General features: G+C 43.9%; 1 protein-coding gene across 2 annotated transcripts in view; it reads left to right on the top strand.

The window, feature by feature from the left end:
• TRPC5 (transient receptor potential cation channel subfamily C member 5) overlaps positions 1-27,235 on the top strand; it is a 199,168-nt gene that overhangs the window by 112,067 nt on the left and 59,866 nt on the right. The window lies entirely within an intron of this gene.

Raw genomic sequence — 27,235 nt, 5'->3', positions numbered from 1 at the left:
AAAGATGAATGTCTGGTGTAGTGGGATAGTAAAGGTAGGATTAGATATTTTCAGATGCTTTCATAAAAAGGACAATATAGTAAGATATGTGAAATTGTCTCAGGCCGGGCATGATCACAGGGGCATAAACTTAGCTCCAGCAGACAATTGAGAAACCTGCCCTTGAGTGCGGCTGAGGGGAATGAGTTAAAACGTGCTCTTGAAAGGCCCAACAGTATTTTAATATTGAGGTGTTTGTGAGAGATGGAGCTGGAGTATTTCCTGACCATCTTTTCAGTGCTATAGATTCTAGGAAGAATTGAGAATTCCTCCTGAGAATCTATATCAAAAAGACGTTGCCGTACGGCAGCTTTGGCTGTTTTAAGGCCAAGTTCTATTCGATGGTTCGGATCGAGGCCCAGAGTTTGGATTTTTTCAATGATTTTGCTATTCCATGGGAATTGCGAGGGGATTTGGGGATTAGTCCCTTCGGATGGAGGTAAATTTTTAACCAGTAATTGATGGTTGTCAGCCAGGCATGGGTTTCTACCTTCTGAAGGCCAGATTCTTGGCGTAGAACAACATTTGGTGTGCAGTTAGGTGTTTTATAAAAATCTCTCAAAAATTTTGATTGCACTCTTTCAAGCAGCACATAGCTCCTGCAAGGGCCCAATTGGGTACCATATAGGATTTGCGCTAGTACCTTTGCAGAATATAGCTTCAGAGTTGCTGGAATAAACTTACCACCTTTTGTATGAAAGAATCTAAGAATGGCTAGAGCACTTTTTTTGCGGAATCTGTTACCGAATGTATATGGCGTAATGACCACCGTTATATTGGAAGCTGACTCCTAAATATCTAAAATACTTAACCTGATGAATTATGTGCCCGTCAATATAGAGCCTCTTGTGGCGCAGAGTGGTAAGGCAGCCGCCTGAAAGCTTTGCCCATGAGGTTGGGAGTTCAATCCCAGCAGCCGGCTCAAGGTTGACTCAACCTTCCATCCTTCCGAGGTCGGTAAAATGAGTACCCAGCTTGCTGGGGGGTAAACGGTAATGACTGGGGAAGGCACTGGCAAACCACCCCGTATTGAGTCTGCCATGAAAACGCTTGAGGGCGTCACCCCAAGGGTCAGACATGACTCGGTGCTTGCACAGGGGATACCTTTACCTTTACCTTTACCTTTACAATATACTAGCGATGTTTCTGGAACCTGTTGTTACAGTGCATTATTTTAGTTTTCTCATAGTTAATATTTAGATGTTCTTCTTTGCATTGTTGGCTTAAAATAAGCAGAGCGCGTTTCAAGCCAATTTTGGTCTGTGAAAGGATCACAGCATCATCTGCATACATAAGAATTGGTATTTTCTTATCATCCAGTTTAGGGGCATGGATATCAGAGTTCTGAAAGCATTAGATTAAGGAATCAACAGAAGTTAAATACAAACGGGGCTAGGAAACAACACTGTCTCATGCCTTTCTGAGTGTTCACTGGTTTTGTTAGGTTACCCTAATTACTAAATCTCACTTGCAATCTGGTTTCCTTATATAACATGACCATCAAAAGAAGCAGCCTTTTATCAATGGAGGAGTTGGCCAGCTTGGCCCACAATTGGTTTCTTGGGATGGTATCAAAAACAGCCTTGAGATCAATGAAGGCTGCATATAAGGAGCCTTTAGCTGTTGTGATATGTTTATGGATTAAGTATTGCAAGATAAGGCAGTGATCCATGGTTGATCTCCCTGGTCTGAAGCCAGCTTGTTCATCTTCTAAGATTTTTTCTTGTTCTAGTCACTTGCATAGTTTAGAGGCATAGGTGGAGTACAGTTTAGAGATCACATTTAACAGACTAATTGGTCTGTAGTTGGATGGTTCAGATCTGAGGCCTTTCTTGAAGATGGGTATAATTATGGTAAGTCCCCAATCATATGGGATTTGTGCAGTTTGAGTGATACCAAAATAGGGGCTCATTAAGTTGTCTTAATAATTTTTTTTGGCATTCTTGGTCAAACCATTTTGCTGGTTGGGGCTTTGGGTGGTGGTATTTTGAGAGCAAAGGATTTAAAGTTCCCCATATGCATCAAGGATAGTCGTTTTCGCTAGGGTGTCAGTTTGACATGAATCAGTCTGGCTTGATGAGAATTTAACCACCCATTTACGTTATCTTTTAGCTGGCAGCTCCATTTGATTTTTTGTCTTCCCAGTACGATTGAGGTGTCTAGGTAGCTAAGATCCCTAAGTTTTACAGGGATCCTATCAAGATTGCAATATAACATAAGAGGTAATTGATCACTTTCGGATCTTGAAAGTATTTCAAATTTATTTACAGTTTTTGCCAGAGCTGGGGCAACTGCAAAATAATCAATGGTAGAGGTTCTGGATATTATCCAGAAGGAGAATTGGCCAGGGTAGTCTCCAGGAGCTGAGCCATTTAAAATTGTAATATTTAGTTTGTTAAAAACACGTCAGAGAAAAAGACCGGCAAAATTAGCAATCGGATCTAGAGACAAGCGTGATGGAAAGTACTGTTCATTTTCTACAGGTGAGGGTGTATATTGGAATTTATTTGCCAGTGAGTCATCTTTGTGCCCTAGTCTGCCGTTTAAATCACCTCCTATAAGAGGCAGTGCAGTAGGATATTTGTTTTTGAGGGAAGTTATAAAAGACTCTACTTCCTTCCAGAGAGCCTCAATTTGGGAGTGGATACTTAGAGGTGGTAAATATAGGTTGATACATAAGATTGTTAGTTCTTTCATGGAGAGCAGAATAGCCACTGCTCAATTGGGGTAGGGAGCTATACTGGTGACTTGTGCCTCTAGATGGGTGGAAACTAAAATACCCAATCCTCCCAAGGGTCTTCCCCCTCTAACACTTGGGATTGCCATCTTAGTTATAGATTGAAAATTGGGAATGTTAAGCTCCTCGGTTAACCAAGTTTCTTGAAAGAAAAGAATATCAAATTTTGAAATAAATGTTTTAAAGTCCAGATCTGAACACTTGTTTTGTTCCAACTATGTTCCAACAAAGAAAAGATAGTGAGGGGGGGATCTTCTGTAGTCATTTGGCAGAACCAACACTGGAATTTATCACTGCTTTTGTCTTATCTTATCTTTGCAGAGGCAAATCATTTATGCTCTCATCCTGTTGAGGTCTTCTATCTTTTAAGGATCTGTTAGTAGAGTGGATCGAGGGTGGAGATCTTCTCTAATTCCCTAGAAGAATCTTGAAAAATGCAACCATTCGATGGTCTCAAGTCGGGTTTTGTAGGATCCTTTTTATGCATAGGGGAAGAGTAAATTGTGGTGTTCTTGGGCAACTCATCCCTATTTGGTAAGAGTAGTGTGTCCAGAGCAATGGACCTAATGTCAAGATTTGGGGAGGGAGTGGATGTTGCATTACAAGAAGAGATTAGTTCTCTTTCATTAAACGTTTGTTTGGAGGAAGTAATATTCAGTTTTATTTCTTGCTCTCGGGACAAGGGATCCTTAGATACTTGGGAGCTCTCCCTTCTGTCCTGTACTGCTGGTGCGACCAAATTGTTACAGTCCATAAGGTCCGAATTGTCAGGAAGTTGGTTCGCCTGGATGTTGCACAGCTGGGCAGAATGAGTAATTTGTAGTTTATGTTTCACCAAATCCAACCTTTCAATAATTGCTTGCTGTTCAGGTAAAGGTAGATTCCCAAAAGTGAGCAAGAGGTTATCTTCAGTGGGGTTTTCCAAAAGATTATGTTCTTGATTATCTGATGGAGGTCCAGTCATCTCCTCAGTTTGTATCTGGGTTTGTTTACATGTCTCCAGAAGTTCGTCAGGCTTGTCCCACCTTATTAGGTCTTGTTGAACTGAGACTTGAGGCATCAACACCTCCTGCAGGGAGTTGTTTGTCACAGATTTTTTGGGGAACAGATCAACTACTGTGGTGTTTGTAAAAACGTGTGTTGAAAAAATCCCTTTTATTCTCATCCACTATTTCTGCCTTTGGATAGATGAGGGGATTCTTGGAGAGCTAAATGTGAGCAGACTCTTCATTGCTTGAGACTGGTAGTTAACTGGTTCGAATTCTGTGAGATCAATGGCAGAATAATTAGGGCCATTCCGCATCAGGATCTATGTTGCAAATTGAATGAAAAATGCAAATTGAATGAAAAAACGCCATTTTAAATAGTGGAATTCGGCGTAACGCATACCTGCCTTTGTAGTGGAATCCAGTTGCGTTTCTATCGTTTCCCACAGGGTTCCGGTCTTGGCAAAAATCGCTAACCAGGAAGCGATATTGCCGAGCTTTGTCCCGCCCAACTCTACAGGCTCACTAGCGCCCGCTGTATTTAAAGTACAGCGGGCTTAATTTCTAGTCATTCAATAAAATATATTTTAAGACAAAGTGCCCTTTAGACTTATCAGTATCGAGGTAACTAGAAGAAGCTTCACTGAGCGTTAGCAGCAGCTTTGTTGGCCCAATCAACAGGTGGAGTAAACGAAAGTATTTCGTAAAGTAATGCTTGGTTGTTCTTGGCAAACAGTCAACTCAGCTCAACTTGAGGTCGTTTTGCTTGGCAAGCATTTTTATCTTTTATCCTAGTAGGCTTTATCGTTACCAGGAGTAAACTGTCCTCCTCGTTGTGAGGCAAATGAGCTAGTCTCATAAGAACATTTAAAACACGCAGTCGTCCTACAAACTCTGGAGCTTGAAGTTTGCCAAGTTATTACAGTAGCAGCAGATAGTAATGTAAAAAGAGTAAAACTTGCGGAGCAGCAATCAGCACTAGGCTTGTGTGATTCCCTCCGGGTGCAGCCAGTGCCGCGCCGCGGGGGGGGGGGGGGGAGGGCGGTGCCGGCAGCGGTGTGACAATGGGCGCAACCATGCTGGCTGTGCCCGGAGTGAACGGTTGCCGAAGCGGCCGAATCGCACAAGCCTAATCAGCACGTCCTTTCCCTCAGCAACCGGAACCGGAAGTCACCCGCCCTAAGTCTTCTATGATGTTAACTCCTGTTTGTTCTGCCTGATGGTGAGTCTGGGGGTAGAGCAAATCCGGGAGGTTTTCCTCCCAGAGTGGGACATAAATACTGTAATTAATTAACTTAACAATGTTGTGACATGTTGATGTTAATTCACTGTAAATATTTTAATTAATTAACAAAGTGATACGGCAACACATGGATTTCATAAAATATAAGATATGCAATATGGTATTACAGTGATAAATTATATTGATTAAAAGGGGCAGAATTGGAGGGAAATATGACAAGCTGCAGCTGTATTCATAATATTTGTGACTACATAAGTGCCCTTTTATTGCTTTTTTAATTTTGGTTTTTTGGCAGAGGCTCTTTGCCTGTGGACCCATGTGCAAATTTGCTTTCACACTTGAAAGAATACATTTGATCCCTGGTTTCTGGCTCCTACAAGCTCTGGGGAATGAAAATAACTTTTCTAGGAACTGAAAGGAGGATTTTTCTTCTCTAAACAAACTTTCATAAAACACAGGTTCTTGTAACTTAATCCAAATCTTCTATTATAATAAGAAAACTAAACACATCCTTATGCCCTTCATTACCTCACAGATGGAAATGAGGACCCTTATATAACCCTCCCTTTCACACAGCCAAAGTCCTCTGCCATTTAGCCATTGGTTCTGTTGTTTTGCGTGCTGTATGTTCTGCCTCTTAAACAAGAAATGAGAAGACTGAACATCGACATTTTAGGAATCAGTGAACTAAAATGGACAGGAATGGGTGAATTTAATTCAGATGACCATCAGGTATACTACTGTGGACAAGAATCTCGCAGAAGAAATGGAGTAGCCTTCATAATCAATAAGAGAGTAGGATAAGCAGTCTTGGGATACAATCCCCAAAATGACAGAATGATCTCAGTTCGAATCCAGGGCAAACCATTCAACATCACAGTAATCCAGGTCTATGCCCCAACCACTGCTGCTGAAGAAGATGAAGTTGGCCAGTTCTATGAAGCCCTACAACACCTTCTAGAAGCAACGCCAAAAAATGATGTGCTTATCATCATGGGAGATTGGAATGCTAAAGTAGGAAGCCAAAAGATAACCGGGATAACAGGCAGGTTTGGCCTTGGAGTACAAAATGAAGCAGGGCACAGGCTGGTAGAATTTTGTCAAGAGAATACAATGGTCATAGCAAACACTCTTTTCCAACAACCCAAGAGACGACTCTACACATGGACATCACCAGACGGTCAACACAGAAATCAGATTGACTATGTGCTCTGCAGCCAAAGACGGAAAAGTTCTATCCAGTCAATAAAAACAAGACCAGGAGCTGATTGTGGTTCAGATCATGAGCTTCTTGTTGCAAAATTTAGGCTTAAATTGAAGAAAGTAGGGAAAAGCACTAGGCCACTCAGGTATGAACTAAATCATATCCCCGACGAATATACAGTAGAGGTGACAAATAGATTTAAGGAATTAGATCTGATAGACAGAGTGCCTGAAGAACTATGGACGGAGGTTCGCAACATTGTACAAGAGGTAGCAACTAAAACCATCCCAAAGAAAAAGAAATGCAAGAAATCAAAATGGCTGTCTGAGGAAGCTTTACAAATAGCTAAGGAGAGAAGGGAAGTGAAAGGCAAGGGAGAAAGAGAAAGATACACCCAATTGAATGCAGAATTCCAGAGAACAGCTAGAAGAGATAAGAATGCCTTCTTAAATGAACAGTGCAAACAAATAGAAGAAAACAATAGAATGGGGAGGACCAGAGATCTTTTCAAGAAAATTGGAGATATGAAGAGAACGTTTCATGCAAAGATGGGTATGATAAGGGACCAAAATGGTAGGGACCTCACAGAAGCAGAAGAGATTAAACAAAGGTGGCAAAATTATACAGAAGAACTATACAAGAGTGAGCTTAACATCCCTGATGACCACAATGGGGTAGTTACTGACCTGGAGCCAGACATCCTGGAATGTGAAGTCAAATGGGCCTTAGGAAGTCTGAGCAACAATAAAGCTAGTGGTGGTGACAGCATTCCAGTTCATTCAAAATCTTAAAGGACGATGCAGTAAAAGTGCTACACTCAATATGCCAGCAAATTTGGAAAACTCAACAATGGCCACAGGATTGGAAAAGGTCAGTTTACATTCCAATCCCAAAGAAGGGCAATGCCAAAGAATGTTCAAACTACCACACCATTGCACTAATTTCTCATGCTAGCAAAATTATGCTCAAAATCCTACAAGCTAGGCTCCAGCAATATGTGGACTGAGAACTTCCAGAAGTACAGGCAGGATTTCGAAGAGGCAGAGGAACTAGAGATCAAATTGCCAACATACGCTGGATCATGGAGAAAGCTAGGGAGTACCAGAAGAACGTCTACTTCTGCTTCATTGACTATGCTAAAGCCTTTGATTGTGTGGAGCACAACAAATTGTGGCAAGTTCTTAAAGAGATGGGAATACCAGAGCATCTTATTTGTCTCTTGAGAAATTTATATGCAGGTCAAGAAGCAACAGTGAGAACTGAACATGGAATCACTAACTGGCTCAAAATTGAGAAAGGAGTTCGGCAAGGCTGTATACTGTCGCCTTGCCTATTTAACTTGTATGCAGAGCACATCATGAGAAATGCGGTATTAGAGGAGTCACAAATTGGGATCAAGATTGCAGGGAGAAATATCAACAACCTCAGATATGCAGATGATACCACTCTAATGGCAGAAAGTGAAGAGGAACTAAAGAGCCTGTTGATGCGGGTGAAGGAGGAGAGCGCAAAAGTTGGCTTGAAATTCAACATCAAGAAAACAAAGCTCATGGCATCCGGCCCTCTCAATTCATGGCAAATAGATGGGGAATAAATGGAGATAGTGACAGATTTTATTTTCCTGGGCTCCAAGATCACTGCAGATGGGGACTGCAGCAAAGCAATTAAAAGACACTTGCTCCTGGGGAGGAAAGCTATGGCAAATCTAGACAGCATCCTAAAAAGCAGAGACATCACCCTGCCAACAAAAGTGCGTTTAGTCAAGGCTATGGTATTCCCAGTTGCAATGTATGGCTGCGAAAGTTGGACCATAAGGAAGGCCGAGCGTCAACGAATTGAAGCTTTTGAACTCTGGTGCTGGAGAAGACTCTTGCGAGTCCCTTGGACTGCAATGCGAACAAACCGGTCAGTCCTAGAGGAGATCGGCCCTGACTGCTCCTTAGAAGGCCAGATCCTGAAGATGAAACTGAAATACTTTGGCCACCTCATGAGAAGGAAGGACTCCCTGGAGAAGAGCCTAACGCTGGGAGCGATCGAGGGCAAAAGAAGAAGGGGACGACAGAGAATGAGGTGGCTGGATGGAGTCACTGAAGCAGTAGGTGCAAACTTAAATGGACTCCAGGGAATGGTAGAGGACAGGAAGGCCTGGAGGATCATTGTCCATGGGGTCGCGATGGGTCGGACATGACTTCGCACATAACAACAACAATGTTCTGCCTCAATCTGACCTGAATGGTTCAGGCTAGCTCTAGCTCATCAGATCTCATAAACTAAGCAGATCAGCCCTGGACAGTATTTGGAAGGGAAACTGCAAAAGAAATCCAGTATTGCTACGGATGCAGACAATGAAAGAGAAAGCCAAACTCGTACAGTCATTAAGAGCGGAAGACTCTAATCTGGAGTACCAGGTTTGATTCCTAACTGGGTGACCTTAGGCCAGTCACAGTCCTCTCAGAACTCTGTCAGCCTCACCTGCCTCAGAAGGTACTTGTCGTGGGGAGAGAAAGGGAAAGGTGGTTGCAAGCTGCTTTGAGACTCCTTAGGATAGAGAAAAGCAGGGTATAAAAAAAGACTCTTCTTGCCGTGTAAACCACAGGCTCGCCTCCCTTGAAGGCAGATTCAGATATGTATCCATGATGGTCAGATGCAATAGTATAAAGTTTGAGTGCAGTAGCATTTTTAAGACCAACCAAGTTAAATTCTGGGGATAAGCTCTCGTGTGCATCTGAAGAATTAAACTTGACATCTTCAAGGTGCCTCTGGACTCTAACTTGGTTGTGTTGCTTCAGACTAAGATGGCTTTTTGAAGAGTGGTTTCTCAGTGGAACAGGCTTCCTCGGGAGGTGGTGGGCTCTCTTTGGAAGTTTTTAAACAGAGGCTGGAGAGCCATCTGACGGAGAGGCTGATTCTGTGAAGGGTCAAGGAGATGGCAGGTGACAGTGGATGAGCGATATTCTATCAAGCAGCTCAAGGGTGGCAGTGCCCACATCCACACCCTGGTCAGGCAGTCTGAAGCAGACGCCAACCACTATATTCTTTGTTTTCCCCTCCCTTATCTTCACCAGATGCTTCCCACTGGAGTGTCACTCTCCTCCTCTAGTATTTATTAACAAGCCCTCTCCTCACATGCAGTGCCCTTCCACCTCCTCTTTGACCTTTTCTGTTTTTTGTTTTTGTTTTTAAACTCATATCCATCCGCTACTGTATTTCTGTCATGGAAATCATCCCACAAAGTCTGGGTAATGTCTACTATATCTTTGCCTGCGTGAGATGCGTGAGATGCTCATGTTCTTCCTTCTTATTGTCCATGCTTTGGGTGTTGATATCTAGGCATTTGACCAGGGGTAGTCAAACTGCGGCCCTCCAGATGTCCATGGACTACAATTCCCAGAAGCCTCTGCCAGCGTTCGCTGGCATGGGCTTCTGGGAATTGTAGTCCATGGACATCTGGAGGGCCGCAGTTTGACTACCCCTGCATTTGACCCTGACTTCCCCAGCAAGCCACTGCTATTTGCTCTCCTACATTAGAAATCTTAGATGGAGTGATCATTTAAGCCAAAATTTTATTTTTGCATACTTTATGAATTGCTAAATGGACCCATATGTGATAAAATGTTCTCATATGTGATTAAAATATACTCCTATGTGATTTTAAAAACCCTTCAGAATTTCAGGACAAAGTAGGAAAGAAATAATATGTTTGTTTGTGCTTCTGTGTGTATTTGAAGTTAGTGCATAGCCTAGAAAGCAAATTACCTTTTTACTCAAGTGACAGCGAGTCAATTATATAGGAAACATGAGAACATGCCCTTCGGTGGTTTTTGCAGGACATTGTTGATGAATGCTGATATTCCAAATGGAAAGCTCACCCTTTTCCCTGCCTTTTTGTCCCTTGAAGCTATTTTCTATGTGGAATGGATCTGAATTTCAAATAATCTGAGGGCATCTGATGAATTATTTAGGAGACGGGAGGGACATAAATTGTTTGCAAAACATTTACGCAGGCCGCAGTTAAAAATAATGCAGGCCACACAAGCTACGAAACTGCTCGTTTCACTCTGTTGGATGGTCATGCTTTGTTGAGTGAGCATCCATTCCCCCAAGAGCTGAACTGACGACCAATAGATCTTACGCTTAAAGAGGGGGAAAGGCTGTTCTCCTCTACCCCGAGTATCAGCAAGCATCCTTTCCCTTCATCTTATCCCTTTTATTTATCTGGACAACAGGGAACAGAAGGAGTGAAAGAGGTTCAGCACTCTTCACCGTTATATCAAAACACAAGTAAAAGTTCAGGGAAGGCCGGACTTGAACAGTGCTGGGCTAGTGTTTGTGCAAGGATCTCGGGAGCATCCTGTTGAACGCTCTGTGTTTGACAGAGGTGCTTGCAAAAACACAAGCAGTAAGAGGTCAAGCATGCAACGCACAGGAAGAGTGATGTCAGTGCATCTTGGCAGCAGTAGTGAAGACCAATTAGCACCCTCTTTCTCCCCCCCCCCCCAGGATGGGGTATTGAGGGGTGGCTTAGCTAAGGCTTGAGTTTTTTTGCCACGTCTTGGTTTCTTGTGATTGTTACATGTATGTATTGTTGTTTTGTGGGTTTTAATGTATGGTTTTATTGGGGTTTTTATCTGCTGTAACTTGCCTCGAGCCTCCGGGGGGGAGGCGAGTAACAAATTTTAATAATAATAATAATAATAATAATAATAATAATAATAATAATAATAATAATAATAATAAGTGGTATTTTCCCCCTGCCTGGGCCAATTGATCCACAGTGGGGAGCACCTGCAAGGGGGAGATGATTCCTCACTCCCTGTGGATCTGGCAGTCCTAAGTCTGGCATCTCTGCATGTCAAGGGTGAACATAGAGATCTTAGGATCCTTGAGTCAGACCACCCGCCTCATTAAGCGGAATTTGAAATCAAAACTTATTTGTTAAGCCTGAGCATCTGGGACCATCTGAGCCTCTGGGGAGGGTGGTATATAAATTGAATGAATGAATGAATCTTTGATGGTTGTTTTTGGACAGTTTCCTATCTCTATGGTTCTCTTCTTGGCTTTCATGCAGCAGCTGAATAAAACCCATGATACAGTATACATAATTTTATGTCTGTGTCCGTTCTCCCCTCCTCCCTCCCGGCATATTCATTGTGGTTCTTACCGGAGGTTGGGGAAGCTTTGAGAGTTATTTCCAAAGACAAAAGCTTTGAGCTAAATTATAATTTTCTTCCAGGATACCTTTATTTAGGCAAACACACCAGAGAGGTGGCCCAACTGTATACAGTCGTCTCAGAGGTGCCATAGAAAGCTCTCTGGTGCTTTGAATCTGTCAAACCTGATTTAGAACACGCACCGGACTGCCCAAGGCTGTGAGGAAACCTGGAGAATTTCTAAGGGGCTCTACTGACTGCTTACAAAAAGGACTTTTAAAAATGTCACCAGTGAAAAAGGATGGCTGCAGAGTACGTGGAAATAAATGTTCTACTTCCATAGACTCTGTGTCTGTTGGTGTTTGTGTCTATGTGACTTGACATCTGTTATCTTGAGGAAAACAAAGTTCCAACCCACGGGCGCCTTTAAGACCAACAAAGTTTTATTCAAGGTATAAATTTTAAATCTTATGTGCATAAGTGCTTCTTCAGATTAAATGTATTCAACTTTGTTCTCCTTCTTCAAAGCAATAGAGATCAACATGAATCTGTTTGCTTGAGGGAAGCCAAGCACCTGTTTGCTTGTTTTACTGTGAGTCCCGTCCAATGCTGTCACCCAATTATTCCTGTTGCAGTCCAGTGGTCCCACCAGTCAGTACTCTGCCCTGGTTCCTCGTGATGAGGGGACTGGGTAAAGCAGCCATTTTAAAATGTATTGTTTTATTTATCTATTTATCTATTTATTTATCATACATCTATACCGCCCTCCCCGGAGGCTCAGGGCGGTTTACATTATAACAGAGAACCATACATAAAACAGTCTGTAGAACATGTACATCGATAACCAACAATTGCAACTAAACACAACACAGTATAACAGTAAACTGTTATAATTCCATATTAGGAAGTTGGGAATTGTTCAACTGTAATTTTCATTAAATACCAATAGGACACCAAGAACATCACAGAAGCAGCATATGAGAACCAACTCTTCTTCTTCTTCAGTAATCTCAGGGCTCTCTCAGCCTCACCTCCCTCACAGGGTGTCTGTTGTGGGGAGAGGAAAGGTAAGGCGAATGTAAGCCACTTTGAGACTCCTTCTGGTAAAGAAAAGCAGCATATAAGAACCAACTCTTCTTCTTCTAGGGAGATTCATCTATCCCCCTTAGTAATTGTCTTCCATCAACTGGCAAAGACTGCCCCATTTCACCTGGGGTTCCCTTATGATCCCGAGAGGGCTTCGTGGGCCAACGGGAAGGGAAAGCCCATCCTCCCCCCACTGTCCCCCACCCCAAGGGCACATACATGTGTCCTGCAGAGCATCCAGGGGCAAACTGGTGACAATGGTGGCAGAGAGCCCCTGGCCAGCTGAGTGGGAGTGGGCATGGCCTGTGCAAGGCAGGGCCCAATCGGGACATGCAAAGAGCCTCTGACAGGCCACGCCCACTCTCCGCCCACTTAGCCCTTAGCACATTATTATAACTGAAAGCCCGCTGTTACAGATGTGACCTACATGATTTCCCAATGTCTCTGGGCAGCTTGATACATGAAATTAAAACTATAAGACCACAGTGTTCAAACAGATAATACGTCTAAGAGCAGAAGATAACTTATTATCAAGAAGAATTTAGAAGCTCAAAGCAGCAGACTGGAAAAAAAAAACCCTCCAAAGCCCCACAAGGGGACATAAAAGTAATGTAAACCAGAACATGAAGCATTTCAAATGCACGGTGCTCATTAGCATCAGTATAAAAATCTGTTGAATTCACGGCATGACAGCAGTATAAACGTGGGGCAGGGAAAGGGAAAACATTTTCTTTTCGTTAGCAGCAGTATAAAATCAATTAGCAACATGAAATCTGTATAAGTCAATCTGTGAGGTCTCCAATACAGTCTTGGACGCAATTATAGAATCATAGGCTCATTATGGGTGACTAAAATTTCCTTGTGTGCTGGGAAACAACCTCTGCTAAGCACCCACACTTGTACAACTTTTTAAACTGCCTGGCCAACAATTTAGTTGTTGAACATTTAGTTGTTGGCCATCTAGTTCCACCTCCTGCTCAATGCAAGATCAGCCTCAAGAATCCAGGATGTCTCTGTACAGTTACTGCCTGAAGACCACAAGTGAGGGGGAGCTCCCCACCTCCTTAGAAGAAGAAGAAGAAGAAGAAGAAGAAGAAGAAGAAGAAGAAGAAGAAGAAGAAGAAGAAGAAGAAGAAGAAGAAGAAGAAGAACAAGAGTTGGTTCTTATATGCCGCTTTTCCCTACCCGAAGGAGGCTCAAAGCGGCTTACAGTCGCCTTCCCATTCCTCTGCCCATAACAGACACCCTGTGGGGTGGGTGAGGCTGAGAGAGCCCTGATATCACTGCCCGGTCAGAACAGTTTTATCAGTGCTGTGGCGAGCCCAAGGTCACCCAGTTTGCTGCATGTGGGGGAGCGCAGAATCGAACCTGGCATGCCAGATTAGAAGTCCGCACTCCTAAGCACTATACCAAACTGGCTCTTGTCCCACCTAGTCCCACCTAGTCCCACCTCTTGCTCAATGTAGGATCAGCATCAAGCATCCAGGAGAAGGATCTGTCCAGCTGCTGCTTAAAGACGGCCAGTGAGGGGGAGCCCCTCACCTCCTTAGGCAGTCATTACCACTACTGAACTACTTACACTGTGTAAAGTTTTTTTTACTGATGCAATGCCAAAGAATGTTCAAATTACTGCACCATTGCTCTCATTTCTCAGATATTAGGTCTATATTTCCTGTTCTCAAAAGAGTCCTTAAATGCTGTTTAGCTAAGCCTTTGAAACGCCAAGATGGAGTTTTGCCATTGAGGCTGCATACAGTTAAACAAGCTTTATGTGCTTGTAAAGTTAGTTGGTAATGTTGTGCTAACCTCGTCTTTGCTATTGGGGTTGGAGATTCTCCTAATGTGATGATTGGGTTGTCTTTGGGGAGCTCCTTGGCTGTAATTAGGTTGGAATCCTCCACAGGTGTTTTGGGCCTCGATTCGATTAAAGAATCCAGCTTAAGATGTAAAGTTCTTAATTCACTATAAATTAGCTCCACTGTTTTTGCTGTTAAGGAGAATAAGCCCAATGATATATTGTCAGTTATCTTAGTCTCTGCTTCACCCCCGCAGGTTTCCAGGCTGTCAGCTGTAGCCTCAGCGTTTCTCATGGTTACCGTCTTCCCGAGGTTTTCTGCTGCGTCATCAGTAGACGCGTCTCTAGGAATAATATCAGAGTGGTCGGCCAGGATTGCATATCGGGTGCTAGTAAGAGTTTGGGAGGAAAAATAGTCCTCGATCTTTGATTGTTTAGGAGCTGGTGGGGGGGAATTCTCCGGGTCTCTCCCACGCTTAAGAGACCTAATATCTGTTGAATCACTAAGCCATTTTAACCAAACCCAGAAAGTTTTATTATCTTTTAATAGCCCTAAAATTCCGGGGCTATTATTTCGTCGGAGGTCTTTCCTGAAAACAAAAGGAATCTTTCCAGACCGAGTTTTTACAAATGCTATTTTATCTCCACTAATACCTAATTTTAACAAATGCAAACTCAACTCATCTAAATGTGTAGATAATACCTACTCATGTGAGAAAAAATTAGAGGTAAACCAGATGGACCTGATCGACTTGACCGAAGCATCTGAACCCTCACCTTCACTTTGGAAATCCTCCTCTGGTCATTTAGAACTGGAAGAGAATTTATTGGATTCCTTTAAGGAGCTACCTGCCATTGAACAACAACAGATAACTGATAGACTTGAGAAGCTTAGATCAACACTCCTTAAAAGTATGAATGACACTCCAGCTTTGACTGAACTTCCTGTACTTCCTGTACATCCCATATCTCATGTGAAGATTGATTCTAAGGTGACCTCAAACATCTTACAGGGAACAGAATGCCCAGCAAGTTTGATATCTGAGATGGAAGAGCACCTGATCCCTAACTCTGGAACTGATCCAATTTTGACCCAAAGAAGAGCTGCTGCTGCTGATGAAGTGCAACCTCTGGTAACCTTGGGGAGTAAAAATCACGACCAAGCGAATGGCAGTGTTTTCCTGGATGTGAACAATGAACTGGAACAGATAATCCAGATTGATTGACTGCGGAAGGATGTCCCGTCCCCATTTATTAAGATCTTATCCTGGAACATTGCTGGTTGGAAGAACAAGATGAATGACCGTGAATTCTTACACTTTATTAGAGACTTTGAAATTATCTTTTTCCAGGAAACATGGTCCAGCTCCAAAATATGTCTCCAGGGATATGAGTCCCACTCGGTCCCCGCTCACAGATCTAACATACGGGGGCGACACCAAGCAGGCCTAACTCTTCTTTTTTCACAACAATTAGACTGTAAATTGACTGTTTTATCTGACTGTAGCCCTATAGCTCAGGCATTTCTAATTAACCTAAGTAACAGAGCCTTTATTCTAATCAATGTCTATATTCCCCCTTATTCAGATAAAAACCCTTACTGTCATTTACATCTTCATCTTGCTCTCCCCGTGCATGGAATATTATCCCATTATATAAAGTTATCCCACCCTAACTTACCATTATTGAAGATTAGACAGGAAAGCTTTCATGATCGCTCGGCTGAACTCTTTCCCTTCTAATGTTCTCTTAGGGAGGTTTAACCGCATGCATTTAGCGGAGAGACTATGTCTTCATGGTTGTATGGTTCCCGATCTTCTTCCTCATATTATTTTGTTTTGCCCCAAGTTTTCTTTATACCGCTATGTGATATCTGACATTCTATCCTCCCTTCAATTCCACTGGGACGAAACTTTAATAGTTAATAAATTACTTGATAGCAAGGACCCTGCCCAAACCACCTGTATTGCAGCATTTTTAGGTAAGGTTTTTAGAATTAATTCCTTGTTTTTAACAAAACTGAGTAACTCCGTTTGATTTTTAAAATTTTTTACTTTGTATCTTCCTTCTTGTGTTGTTCCTTATGCCAATAAAGGCTTCTGTATCTAGAGATCTAGATACAGGTCTAGAGATCAAATTGCCAACATACGCTGGATCATGGAGAAAGCTAGGGAGTTCTAGAAAAACATTTACTTCTGCTTCATTGACTATGCTAAAGCCTTTGATTGTGTGGAGCACAACAAATTGTGGCAAGTTCTTAAAGAGATGGGAATACCAGAGCATCTTATTTGTCTCTTGAGAAAGTCATATGCAGGTCAAGAAGCAACAGTGAGAACCAGGCATGGAATCACTGATTGGTTCAAAATTGAGAAAGGAGTTCGGCAAGGCTGTATACTGTCGCCTTGCCTATTTAACTTGTATGCGGAGCACATCATAAGAAAGGCAGGATTAGAGGAGTCACAAATTGGGATTTTGCAGGGAGAAATATCAACAACCTCAGATATGCAGACGATACCACTCTAATGGTAGAAAGCGAAGAGGAACTAAAGAGCCTGTTGATGCGGGTGAAGGAGGAGAGTTCAAAAGTTGGCTTGAAACTCAACATCAAGAAAACAAAGATCATGGCATCCAGCCCTCTCAATTCCTGGCAAATAGATGGGGAAGAAATGGAGATACTGACAGATTTTATTTTCCTGGGCTCCAAGATCACTGCAGATGGGGACTGTAGCAAAGAAATTAAAAGACACTTGCTCCTGGGGAGGAAAGCTATGGCAAATCTAGACAGCATCCTAAAAAGCAGGGACGTCACCCTGCCAACAAAAGTGCATTTAGTCAAGGCTATGGTATTCCCAGTTGCAATGTATGGCTGTGAAATTTGGACCATAAGGAAGACCGAGCGTCAAAGAATTGAGGCTTTTAAACTCTGGTGCTGGAGAAGACTCTTGCGAGTCCCTTGGACTGCAAGGTGAACAAACCGGTCAGTCCTAGAGGAGATCAGCCCTGACTGCTCCTTAGAAGGCCAGATCCTGAAGATGAAACTCAAATACTTTGGCCACCTCATGAGAAGGAAGGACTCCCTGGAGAAGAGCCTAATTCTGGGAGCGGTCGAGGGCAAAAGAAGAAGGGGGCGACAGAGAACGAGGTGGATGGATGGAGTCACTGAAGCAGTCGGTGCAAATTTAAATGGACTCAAGGGAATGGTAGAAGACAGGAAGGCCTGGAGGATCATTGTCCATGGGGTTCTGATGGGTCGGACACGACTTCGCACCTAACAATAACAAGACGGTACATTTCTACTCACAGTTTAAACCCATTACCACAGGTCCTCTCCTTTGCTTCCAACAGGAACCACTCCCTCCCCCAAGGGACAACTTTTAAAATACTTAAAGCAAAACAGTCATGTCCCCTCTCAACTTCCTCTTCTCCAGGCTGAACATTCTTGAGAGCCAGTTTGGTGTAGTGGTTAGGAGTGCGGACTTCTAATCTGGCATGCCGGGTTCGATTCTGCGCTCCCCCACATGCAACCAGCTGGGTGACCTTGGGCTCGCCACGGCACTGATAAAACTGTTCTGACCGGGCAGTGATATCAGGGCTCTTTCAGCGTCACCCACCCCACAGGGTGTCTGTTGTGGGGAGAGGAATGGGAAGGCGACTGTAAGCCGCTTTGAGCCTCCTTCGGGTAGGGAAAAGCGGCATATAAGAACCAACTCTTCTTCTTCTTCTTCTTCTTCTTCTTCGCTCTCCATATTATGAGAAATTCTAGAAGGACATTCTCTCCCCCCCCCCCTCCCCAGGTGCTCAGGCACCTTAGGCTAGGGCACCAAACCCCTTGGGTTGCTCCTGGTTGTAAAGGAGACCATTAGGTCCTCTGCAGGAAGATACCCATAACTGAACTTGGAGCCTTTTGCATGTCAGGCTTCTACTCTGCCCCTGAGCCTCTGGGTCTCCTTGAATGGGATGTGTGCAGGTGAAAGCGAGTTCGGATTGTTCAGGAAGAGCAGTGGCAGGAGCAGCATATCTGTTCATTCTGCTGCATAATATAAATTGTGGCTGAATTAATAGCAACTTGCTGAACAACCCCTTGTGGAGGCAACCATGAAAGGGAGGTCCGCGTGCTGCCATTTCGTCCTGAAAGGAGTGAAAAACTACTGGCTGAGTTGAGACACATGACTACAGTGTTCCTTTGGTTAAAAATACACCAGGAGAACATAATTGTCCTCTAATGTGTTATTTTGCTGAACAGTTCAACATGAACTTCACCATCTGCAGCCGTTTTAGAGGCAAGCGGTACGTTACGTGAGGGGGCTTTTAAGCTCATGTGCGAGCACTCGACTGAATATGTGTCTACCTACAATCACCTTCCCCAGACAGAAACAGGATAAAACATGAAAACGGGCCTGTGCACACTCCCCAATGTTTTAAAAGCTATGCCTTCCAAATTAAATGCATGCAGCATAGAACAGAGAGCAGTGATTTCACAGGGACAGATGCCAGAAAATCATGGTCATCCCTGGTCAGTGACGTCCAAGACAGGGGGCCCCATCATTTCAAGCCTGGATACCCATTGGTGGGCACAGTCACAAAATGGCTGCCACAGGAGGCAGAGCCAATCACAAAATGGCTACCACAAAACCACAGAATGTCAAGGAGTGAAGTTATATATGATTCTAACAGTAATAATTCAGCATTAAGGACTGAAGTTCTGTTTAACAAGATGTCCCTTGATCTGCATATCTAGACCAAAGCCCTGCTGAGCAAATGGCCCATCTAGCCCCTACCTCTTTCTATAAGCAACTGATGGGTAACAGGATAAGTGTTGGTGGCACTACAAGGCACTACATAGGGAATCTCAGATGTAGGTGACCCAGGTATCCTCATATCTACTGCTGCTGCTGCCTGGTGTAGCAGCATGGATGGGGGAGTGCTATCATGGTGGAGAAATGACATCACTTCCAGTCACATGATATTTTACCACAGAGATTCTGGGGATTGCTAGATTGTCATACTGACATATGACATCATCATTGCATTGCATGATTTCACACAGTGTATAGCCCTGTCCCCAAAAGCTGTTGTGGGGTAGCCCTTGGCTGACATCTGTAGTCAGGACTCTTGGATGGGGAAGTAGCCTTCGCTCCTCAGCTTAATCACTTTCTTGCAACCTAATCTCCTGAGAGATATTTGCATTCTCTTTGCAACTTCTGTGGGTAGTACTTCCCAGAGGAGGGCTGTACCATGTCTGAATACCCGTAAGGCTTTCAAGGCTTCAGAGTGGCATTTCAGGTTGAGGGACTGGAGCCAAGGAGCCAGGCCATCTTCTAGGGTTGCCAACTTTCAGGTAGGAAAGCTAAGGCAGCTGACAGAAAGGCTACACATAGGTCCTTTTGGACTTTCCTGCTAGTTGCAATCTCCAAGTAGACCCTGGAGATTTCCCAGAAGTAGCTGATGTTCAAGGTACAGAGGTGAGTTTCTCTAGAGAGAATGGCTGCTTTGGAGGGAGGACTCCTTGGCATTATACCCTGCTGAGCTCACTCTCCAAACTCCACCCTTCGCAGGCTCCATCCCCAATCTCCAGGAATTTCCCTCCCCAGATTTGCCAACCCCACAATCTTCTGCTGGTCCTCAGTGATGCCTTCTGCTACCAGTCCCACCTCCCTGAACCAACAAGTTCACCTTGGCAGTTCCTGCAGTTCCTAACCGTGCCCCTCTTCCCTCACCAGGCATTGCTCACCATCCTGCAAGTCACTGTCTGGCAATTCTCATAGAATCATAGAGTTGGAAGGTGCCATACAGGCCATCTAGTCCAACCCCCTGCTCAACGCAGGATCAGCCCAAAGCATCCTAAAGCACGCAGGATCAGCCCAAAGCATCCTAAAGTGGTCTGAACCATGTTCAATCAGATATTTAAGCCGAGGCCATGTGGAAATGCTACTCTTTTGTTTTCATGATAGCACAGACATGAATAAACTGAAAGTGTGACCAGGAACTGCCATCTGCCAATGTTCTGTACGTGCAGAAAATGTTCTCCCACACTTTCAGAGCTGACTCAAGTTGAAAAGTGCTGATGCTAATTGGGTATTAAGGATAAGCAGCGAGGGGCCTGTTCTCGCATGCCTTGGGAGCTGTTGATACACCAGAGAGTCAGTGGTTTTACCCCAGGCTTGGTATCCTAAGATTGCATACCAGCTCCATTTGAGCAAAAAATTTAAAAAATGAACTCTGCTGGATCAAATCTGTGGCCCATTTAGTCTAGCACCCAGTTACATAACCAGTTATTCTGGAGCGACAATAACGGGACATAGAGGCTGAGGTCTTCCCCTTATGTTGTCACCTAGAAATGGTCCTCAGATTTTTCCTGTTTCTGTAATGTAGGTTCCCATTGTTGATCATGGCTCATAGCCACTTATTGGCCTCTCCATGAGTCTGTCTAGTCACCTTTCAAAGCTGTGGGAGGGCTACCTGGGCAAAAATGCCTATGAATTCATGGTAAAAATGTACTAAAGCCTAAGAAACTTTGCAGTTGCCTGTGGGTATGAGGAGAAGCCCACCCCAATACATCTTTTACCTTTGCATGTTCCATTTCTAACCCCCTGATAGATATCTGATAACCCAGGAAATCAAATTGTACCTTGTAGAACTTACACTTAGTCAACTTATCATACAGCTGGTTATCTCGGAGTTCTTTCAACCCAGCCTTACTCAGCTTGATCTGATTGCTATAATTCTACGAATATATAAGCCCATCGAGCCTCTTGTGGCGCAGAGTGGTAAGGCAGCCGTCTGAAAGCTTTGCCCATGAGGTTGGGAGTTCAATCCCAGCAGCCGGCTCAAGGTTGACTCAGCCTTCCATCCTTTTGAGGTCGGTAAAATGAGTACCCAGCTTGCTCGGGGGTAAACGGTAATGACTGGGGAAGGCACTGGCAAACCACCCCGTATTGAGTCTGCCATGAAAACGCTGGAGGGCGTCACCCCAAGGGTCAGACATGACTCAGTGCTTGTACAGGGGATACCTTTACCTTTACCTTTTATAAGCCCATCAGCAAGATAAATAACCACCCCCTTATGTAGAATCTCACTGATTACATTCATAAACACCCCAGGGGTTCCACTCAGACCAAATGGCATTAGATATTCAAATTGTCCCAAGGCCATTTTCCATTCACCCCCCTCTTTAATGTGAACTCTATAGTATGCCTCCCTTAGAACTAGTTTGGTAAAAATCCGATCCTTTATTGAGTATCCCAATAAATTCTTTATCAATAGGAGTGGGTAAACATTGGCCATGAAAATAGCATTCAATCCCTGACAGTCTGCACACAGTCTCAGTGTGCCATCTCCACACAGGGGCGGCCGTGAAGGAGAGGTAAGTTGGATGAAATGACATTGTATCTGAGGAAGTGTGCATGCACACGAAAACTCATACTTTGAATAAAACTTAAAAGTGTTCCTGGACTCAAAATTTGCTCTGCTGATTCAGACCAACAGACCCATTTTGAACCCATTTTAAAATTGTTATTGATAAATTGTCTGAGCTCTGCCATTTCCTTCAGGTTCATAGAATATAAGCAGGCCACAGGTAGCAGATTCCTAAGTTTCATTTCAGTGATACAGTCCATCTTTCAGTGGTGTGTGTGTGTTACAGTCCTCCTTGGCAAACGCCACCCACAACCCCCCAATATTCCTTTGGGAGGGCCTCCAAGCCCTTCAGCGCCACCTTGATCCAGGTATTACCTGACAGTGGTAGCTCCCAGCCCACTGCAATTTGGGCTCATTTTAGCAGAGAAACCCCTGAAACATTCTTCAGGGTTTGAGAAACTCCAGAAGTGGTGTGATTGTACAGAACATGGTCGGGAAGCAGAGCTGTATCTGTGGCTACCCAGGACCCCTCTCCTTCCCACCCCCTCCAGGCCTATCTTTGGCCATTTGGTAGTGATGGGGGATTAAATGTGTAACACATTTTAAACATATATACAAATTAATTAACTCTCACCCATTCAGGAAACCCTTACAGGGTTGTAAAGAAACCCCAGGGTTTCACAAAACCCTGATTGAGAAAGAAACCCCAGGATTTCACAAAACTCTAACCAGTGCACTAAACCAGCTCTCAGTATTAATGTGAATTAAAATTTAATTTTGATCTAGTATGCTTCAGGTGTTACGTTATCTACAGTTTATCTGGAGTCCAGGGTCGGTTATGCAAAATAGGAAAACTCACAAAAATTCTGCAAAAAAAGACATTTAATTTTTTTGATTCTGCATCTGGCAGTGGTTTTGCCATGGAAAACCCATTGTAGTATTTTTATTATGCATGGCATTCATTCCTCATGGCCTTTTCTGTGTCATTTTCTTGCTGTATTGTAAACTTGCTTTGCTATGATTATTTCCTGTAAGCTGCTTCCAGGGATGCTCTTTATGGCATGCATAGACCTTAGTGTGTTTTCTCTCTCCTCCCCTGAGCTGTCTTACACCAATGGCTGAATAGAAAGCCCATGAACTACGATTCCCATGAGGCTCTGTCATAGAATCATAGAATCATAGAATCATAGAATCATAGAATCATAGAATCATAGAATCATAGAATCATAGAATCATAGAATCATAGAGTTGGAAGGGGCCATACAGGCCATCTAGTCCAGCCCCCTGCTCAATGCAGGATTAGCCCTAAGCATCCTAAAGCATCCAAGAAAAGTGTGTATCCAACCTTTGCTTGAAGCCTTCCAGTGAGGGGGAGCTCACCACCTCCTTAGGCAGCCTATTCCACTGCTGAACTACTCTGACTGTGAAAAAGTTTTTCCTGATATCTAGCCTATATCGTTGTACTTGAAGTTTAAACCCATTACTGCGTGTCCTCTCCTTTGCAGCCAACAGAAACAGCATCCTGCCCTCCTCCAAGTGACAACCTTTCAAATACTTATCATGTCCCCCTGTCAGCAGCATGTGTCAGTCAGGTGACATTGCTGCTGACCACAGCCTACCAATGAGCTCCTAGTACAATGGGTGAAGTATCTTCCCACTTGAGGAAGGCTTATTCAAATGCAGAATCCGTTACTTCGATGAACTATGGTATGCAGAAAAGATACACATTTTCAAAAGGAACATTTTAACAGCATCAGTGATCTGACCGATGAAAAACTGTGAATGCATAACCACCCCAGGCCTTTGTGGTATGAATATAAATTAACATCATGGAATTCATCCTGGAGGATACTGTTTTTACTTGGTTTAATTGTAATGTGTACATGGTTGTGAACCAGCCCTAGTCAAAAATCTTGCAAGGGTATATAAATTGAATGAATGAATGAATGAATGAATGAATGAATGAATGAATGAATGAATGAATGAATGAATGAATGAATGAAAGATACTGCTTGAGAGGAAACCTCGTGAGAATTCTGCTGGAATCCAATACCAAGAATCCCATTGATCCCAACACACCTTAACTATTCCTTCAAAGTGCCAGGTGAATGAAGCCATTCGGATGTTGACCCATGGCAAGCCTAGAGAGTAGGTGCCATGGATCAAAACTACCTGATTATAAATCTATTTTTCAAATGCAGCTTCTTAATTCATCATACTGCTTTTCAAGTGGAAAGTATTTGGTTAATTTTTTAAAAAAACAGCAAGGAACGATCTGTTTTAAATGAACTCAGCAACAGCGCTTTTAGTCTATTCCAAATTAAAATAATTGTCAGGGAAGTCATTTCGGAATGGCAGGGAGACATGCCGATCTCATTGCTTTTATTGGGGGAACCAGAATGAATGAGTCATCCAAGCCCATTAGGGATTTTGTTCAGGAAAAAACTGTTCTCATTTCTGAACATGACGGTGTAGGCCTCATTGTCTTGTTTATCACCCTCACTGGCTTTTCTTCCGTCAGCTGTCTCCTGTCTAGGGCCATGAATCTGTCGCTTTAGAGCAGCCTTCCTCAATGTTTTTGCCTTTGAGAAAAGCCTAAAATATTCTTCAGGCTTCAAGAAACTCCAGAAGTGGTGCAATCATGCAGAATACAGTGGGACGTGCCCACTCAGGGCCCTTCCCCTGTCCACCCCTTCCAGGCCCATCATCGGCTATTATGGGCCAGCTTAGTGTAGTGGTTAGGAATGCAGACTTCTAATCTGGCGAGCCGGGTTCAATTCCCCGCTCCTCCTATACATGCAGACAGCTGGGTGGCCTTGGTCTTGCCACAGCACTGAGAAAACTGCTCTGACCGAGCAGTGATATCAGGGCTCTGTCAGCCTCATCACCCCACAGGGTGTCTGTTGTGGGGAGAGGAAAGGGAAGGCGACTGTAACTCACTTTGAGATTCCTTTGGGTGGAGAAAAGCTGGCGGACAACCAGTAATATCAGGGCTCTCTCAGCCTCACCTCCCTCACAAGGGGTCGGTTGTGGGGAGAGGAAGGGAAGCCACTTTGAATCTCCTTTGGGTAGAGAAAAGCGGCATCAAACAACCAGCTCTTCTATAGATTTACTTTTCAAAAATAATACCTTAGATCAAGCAAAGGCACCAGAAAGAGAAAAACTCATGGCCAACATGCCATACAGCCCTCTAGCTGGTGTAGCCACTGAAGTGGGTTTTGAAAAGTGAAGCTAAAAATCCTCTCCGTGCCTTTCTTTGTAATGACTCCAGATAGTTTTCCAGCCAGAAGAGAAAGCTGAGGACAGGCATTTGTAGCGCAAATTAGAATTACAAATCAGACAGCAGCGAGAGGGAAATATGGGCACAAATGTATAGAAGCACACTTCAGCTCTGTCGAGGTAATGTCTTCTCTCTGATGTGTGAATTGTTACAAAGCATTCATTTCCTTTGAGCTAAATAAAGCACAATGTCTGTTCAGTTTATATCTGTATACCGACACAAACACAGCTAGTTGAACCGAAGGTGCCTCCCGTCTCATGTGTGAATCTGCTGGGACTGTTCATTAAGAAGAACTGCTTAGTGAGTACCTGTGAAGTAACGCCTAAAATTTTGAGTAAGAAGTGCCTGTTTGTGTATGTGTGTGTGTTTGTGTGTGTGTGAGAGAGATCTATACTACTGTAAATAGCTTGCTGAAATTAGCATCCTACTGTGGAATTTTGCATTATTTAATGTGTCATATTAATGTTTAGGCTTTGTTTCAGTTCTGCTCCTAGACTTCTGTTTGGCTCTACAACTCTAATTCTGGTTTCATTATAAAATCCGGTCCAGGAGACCCTTTAAGACCAACAAAGATTCATTCAAGGCCTGAGCTTTCGAGTGCAAGCACTCTTCCTCAGACTATGGGGTGGGGCCAGCAGCAAATGGTGGGGTGGGAGTCTTTGATCACCGACATAGGCAGTTTTATTTTATGTTTTGGTGAAATACAACTGAATTCCAGGGGGCTGATTGGCTGTTTTGGCAAAGAATTATCATTGGCTGTATTTGGATGTGTGACACAGTTTACTAATGTAACAGAATTCATTTTTGCTATATATTCCCACAGTCATGAAGGGAGTTCATAGTCTGACGAAGAGTGCTTGCCCTCAAAAGCTCACGCCTTGAATAAATCTTTGTTGGTCTTAAAGGGGCCACTGCTGGACTCTGGTTTTATTGAGCTACTTCAGAGCAGCACAGCAACCCATTTGAACCTGTTCTTGTTGCATTGTTCATTTCATGTCCATCCATTGATCGTCTTGATTCATAGAATCATAAGGGGCATTTCCCACGGCTTAAAAATAGCACAATGGTAGCTGATTGAAAACGCTACTAATTTGCCATAACGCACGACGTCGTAAACAATCTGCAACAATCCTGAAACCGAACCGCCAAAAGCGCTTCGTTGTAGCGCTTCTAGGGGAATCCAGAAAACTGGATTCACCCTCCGGATAGCGATACACTCCTGCAACCAATCTGCAACACTAGCGCTAAAGACCTGTGCGTTACCATTGTTGCGGGTTCTTCAAAGTCCCTCCTCCCGAGCCTGTCCTCCAAACTTCCGGCGAACTGTTCGCCATTTTTTTTTTCTCCGAGCGAGCGGGGATCTACGAGGCAACGGGACAGCGACTGGCTTTCAAGCACGATCACTTTCGGAAATTCTGCCCGGACACCACAAGAGTTTTTCACAAGCACAGTGGCACACACCGTCACGTTCCCAAAATTTGCCCAAAGCTTAAAACCCCGTCTACCATCGGCCAGTCCTAGCGGAGTCAACGTACAGGGAGCATTTTAAAAAATTTTCCTCTGAGCGTGCCAACGAACGTTCGCCGCTCGCAGTCTCCTGCTTAGCTTAGAGGGGTTCAATAGACATGATTCGTGGTGATATCATGAGGGGCGGCTTATGTGTTGTGGGTCTTTGTGTGGTTCCCGGTGCGTGCTTGTGCTTGGGTGCGGACAACCCCTTCCATTGGCGGCTAGACCTCCGGCAAGCGGAGTTGCCGTCCCCCGTTCATTTTGAAAAATTTTCCTCTGAGCGTGCCAACGAACGGTCGCCGCTCGCAGTCTCCTGCTTAGCTTACAGGGGTTCAATAGACATGATTCGTGGTGATATCATGAGGGGCGGCTTATGTGTAGTGGGTCTTTGTGTGGTTCCCGGTGCGTGCTTGTGCTTGGGTGCGGACAACCCCTTCCATTGGCGGCTAGACCTCCGGCAAGCGGAGTCGCCGTCCCCCGTTCATTTTAAAAAACATTCCTCTGAGCGTGCCAACGAACGTACGCCAGTAACATGTCATGTTTGGTTGATTTATGCTGTGGCTGGTGAATATTATTGGGGAACTGCCGAGTACTGCCGCACTTGCTCTCGGTTGAACACCGGCATGCGTTTGTGTAATGGCGGACATTTTCCTAAAATGGCTCCCGCTGCATGTTCAAACTGCTCTTCTCGCGTGTAAACGAATACGCGCATGCGTTAAGTCAAACAACAAGGGCGCCAATCTGGCCATTAGGAGCAGATCCTGTTCCCGCGCGAGGAGTTTTGAACGTGACATGTGACCTGATGTGGCCAATGTGCGTGTCCCCTGCTGCCCTCCACCAATCAGGAGCC

Source organism: Paroedura picta, chromosome 13 (genome assembly GCF_049243985.1).
Source record: "Paroedura picta isolate Pp20150507F chromosome 13, Ppicta_v3.0, whole genome shotgun sequence".
In the NCBI taxonomy this organism is placed as follows: Eukaryota; Metazoa; Chordata; class Lepidosauria; order Squamata; family Gekkonidae; genus Paroedura; species Paroedura picta.
Note: the sequence above shows the minus strand (reverse complement) of the source record. Positions and strands in the feature narration are given on the sequence as shown.